Below are 4,284 nucleotides of genomic sequence, written 5' to 3' on the forward strand. Positions count from 1 at the left end.
CTTCCACCCACGTTTTAGGCCCAGAGCCAGAATCCAGGGGTCAAAGTTAATTTCCTTCCACGCTCCCCTCTCCCTAGTGGAAGGAAGGGGGAAAGGAAGGAAAAGAGGATTGGTTTTAGGGATGCTTTTTTGAGATTTGGAACAGGGCTTTCTCCCCTCTCCTCTCCACCCCCCACCGCCTCCCAGGCGTCCCTAGAGAACGGACCTCACGCACTCCTTCCCTGGGAGGAAAGGGTTAAGGTAGAGTGGGGTGGGGAGCCCGGGAGGCTGGGGCCTGAGGAAACTCTGGGCTGGAGACCAAGCAGGAAGGAAAGGGTAACAGCACCGACTCCCCAACCCCCACTGAAGTCTGGGGACAGCCTGGGGCTGGCGGGCAGCCCAGACCCTCCTGAAGCCCCCCAGGGCTGGAGGGGTAGGGGAGAGCTGCCAGAGTTTTCAGACTCGAACTGTTTATGAAAGGCCTTTTAGCAAATTCGAATTATGCTGTGAAGGGAGGGATGGGAATGAGGGGTCTGGTCAGTAACATAATCTCTGAGGTCTCCCTCAACCCTTGACCCACAGCCAGCCAACTAGCATCAGTGATCTGGGGCTAGCCCTGAGCTGGGGAGCTGCCTTCAACACCCAGGACTTGGAAGCATTCTCCCAGCACAAAGAACACCTTATATACACAGCCCTGTGGTCTCAACAGAACCTGGCTCTGTGGAGGGCAGGGCCTGTGTCCTGGGTCTCAGTGACCTTATTTTCCAAACCCCAACTGACAGCCACAGTCTGACAGGCACAAGTATATGAAGACAAAAGGCAGTGGATTTTATTGATTGATTGACTGACTGATTGAGTCTGAGTCTCACTCTTGTCGCCCAGACTGGAGTGCAGTGGTAAGTTCATGGCCACCACAGCCTCCCACCTGCTGGGCTTAGGCAATCCTTCCGCCTCAGCCTTCCAAGTAGCTGGAACTACAGATGCACGCCACCTTGCCTGGCTAGTTTTTGTGATTTATTGTGAGGACAAGGTCTCACCAAGTTGCCCAGGCTTGTCTCAAACTCCCAGGCTTGTCTCAGACTCAGGCAATCCTTTCACCTTGGCCTCCCAAAATGCTGGGATCACAGGCTGAGCTACCACGCCCGGCCTATTTATTTATTTTTCTCTATTTTTTTTTAAGTTGGAATCTCACTCTGTCACCCAGGCTGGAGTGCAGTGGCACTCTCATGGTCACTGCAGCCTCCACCTGCTGGACTCAGACGATCCTTTCACCTCAGCCTTTCAAGTAGCTGGACCCATAGGCATGTGCCACCATGCCCAGCTAGTTTTTTGATTTATTGTAGAGACGCAATCTCACCATGTTGCTCAGGTTGGTCTCGAACACCTGGACTCAGGTGTTCTTGATCCTCTTGCCTCTGCCTCCCAACGTGCTGGGATTACAGCCTTGAGCCACTGCGTCTGACTTGGCAGTAGATTTTAAATTAGGCATGTCTTGGAACATCTGGGTTGCTGGGCAATCATATGCTTGTGTGCAGACAAGGGGCCAGGAGCACCCCACCGCAAGGAAAGAGCCCAAAGCAGGGGGGTCATGCTACCCCTAGTTTAGACTGGACTCAGTCCATCACACCCTACTATACCCCCACCTCACCCCACCCCTGCCCCTGATTCTTCACCCCAGATTGGAATCCAGAAAGGAAAAAGTGATCTGTGTTGTTTCCTCTGGCTCCAAAGCCTCCTGCTCCATCCTGCCTGACCTCCCTGTCCTGTTCCTCTTCTGTGCCTTGAAGCAGAAGGCCCTCTGGGTGAATCTCCATCTCTGGCCACTCCTGTCATCTCTAGTGGCTCTCCCTTTATCAAAAGAGGCCCCTTCCCAGGCCAGGCGCAGTGGCTCAAACCTGTAATCCCAGCACTTTGGGAGGCCAAGGCGAGAGGATTGCCTTAGCTCAGGGGCTCGAGACCAGCCTAGGCAACTTGGTGAGGCCTTGTCTCTACAATAAATCAAAAACAGCCGGGTGTGGTGGGGTGTGCCTGTAGTTCCAGCTACTCAGAAGGCTGAGGCAGAAGGATTACCTGAGCCCAACAGATCGAGACTGCAGTGACCATAAGTGTGCCACTGCACTCCAACCTGGGCGACAGAGTGAGACTCTGACTCAAAAAAAAGAAGAAGCTCCTGCCTTACTGCCTTACTGTGCTTCAGTTTCTCTTCTGAAGCAAGGTGAGCACCACATACCCCTGCTCCCCATTCCTTCCCTGAATGAACAAGTTACTCTTCTTGCTCCCTTACAACTGGCTGTGGACCCCAAGCATGGTGGCCATCTTCAAGGAAAACTCCTACGTTTATTCCTGTGTTCCAAGAGGTGGTGTGGAGGGCAGGAAAGGGTCAAGTTTAGGACTCAAGTTCTTTATAAATGGGTAAAAGAAGGCAATTTCTTGAAACTCTTGTTCCACTATTCCTTAGCTCATAAAAATGAGGATAAGAATACCTACAGCACAAGTCGAAAATCAGACCACAGATTAAAGCACCTGGCACAGAGTAGATACTCAATATGTGTTAATTCTTTCTCCCCAGCGCCTACCTCCTCTCCCCCACCTCAGTCTTGGCCAATGTATCACCAAACCTCTCCAGAGATCTTTTGCTCACCCCTCCTGCCAACCCATCCCCCACCTTCTGCTTCTCCTGGATACAGTGGATTTGATTAGATAGACTGGTTTTAGCCCCTGTTTTCCCAATCATGATTTGTGAACTCTTGAGCAGGTCTCTAAGTCCCTTGACCTCTTTGGGCTTCTTTATCTGAATTCATTCATTGAACCAAATTCATTTGCTCATTCAACAAATTCACCACATATTTATTAAAAATCGGTTATGAGCCATGCCCTGGGAATACAGCATTGACTAAGATGGATACCTCCCAGCCCTTATGGAACAGGAAAGGAAAGAAAAAGAAGAAAAGACTGTGACTTCAGGGAGCGAAAAATACCCTACCAGAAATAAGACAAGGTGAGGTGTTGGAAAGTGCCTTGATAGGGCCTCTCTGGCAAGGTGATATTTCATCTAGAGAGAGAGCACAAACATGGGCACTGAGGTGGTAACAAGATAAGTTCTTAATTCTTTTTTTTCTTTTTTGAGTCAGAGTCTCACTGTCACCCAGGCTAGAGTGCAGTGGCACACTTATACAGCCACCGCAATCTCAACCTGTTGGGCTCAGGTGATCCTTCTGCCTCAGCCTTCCAAGTAGCTGGAACCACAGATTCATGTCACCATGCCTGGCTAGTTTTTTGATTGATTGTAGAGATGAGGTCTTGCTGCGTTGCCCAGGCTGGTTGCGAACCCCTAAGCTCAGGCAGTCTGCTCACCTCTGCTTCCCAAAGTACTGGGATTACAGGCATAAGCCTGTAATAATTCTTGACTCACATCTCTCCCCAGCTTGAATACACTCAGTGATTCCTTTACCTACCATATTAGGCTAAGACTTGTTTGATTGCATTGGAGGGCTTCTGTGACCTTACCCAAATCTACCTTCCCAACCTTGTATAAAAGGATCCCAGTTCAAGCGTAAGTAGAATTAGATATGTCTAGGCATGTCTGGCAAGGGGGAAGCACACCCTGCCAGGACTCTGTTTGCATGAGGAATGAGAAGCCTCCAAGAAGAAAACTCATCTTGATTAAAGGAGGGGCCTGTCCCATGAACTTGACAGAGTAATAGATCCTTATCCCTCCAAGGCTCCAGAGGGAGAGGCAGTTCTGTCACTCAAATACCTGGCCCAGATCCACACTTATCCCTGCTTGGGACCTTTGTGTGGGAGTAACCCTGAGAGGAGACAGGCTTCACCCTGACTCTGCCATAGTCCCTGAGCAACTTTTATTCCTGGAGGGCTCCCATCAGAGTGGAAGTGTCTTCCCAGAGGTCAGGATTTAAGATAGTTCCAAATGAGCAGGTGTAGGCAAGAGTCAAGGAAACCAGAACTACTCTGTATGTCACTCAGTATGCTGGTACCCTATGTTGGTCAGGATCTCAGAAGGAAACACATGATACTCTCAAAAAATGATGACAGAAGGATCTTTTATAAGGATGTGGGCAGAGTTCAGGAAAACCAGTAACAGATTTGGTATTCTGAGGCTAGTATCAGCAGGAAGTTGTTACCACCTGTGGGTCTGAAAGAGAAAGGGAAAGAAGTGGTGACTGCAGCTAACCACTGGGCAAGAACTGGAGAGGCGGGCCACGAGACAGAAGCTGTGGGTCTAAGTAGAGATCACAGCCACCCACAACCTGCGGTCCAGCCTGGAGAGAGCCACCTTCCAATTCC

This window comes from Carlito syrichta, unplaced genomic scaffold, assembly GCF_000164805.1.
Source record: "Carlito syrichta isolate Samal-C Ts95f unplaced genomic scaffold, Tarsius_syrichta-2.0.1 Scaffold312194, whole genome shotgun sequence".
Lineage (NCBI taxonomy): Eukaryota > Metazoa > Chordata > Mammalia > Primates > Tarsiidae > Carlito > Carlito syrichta.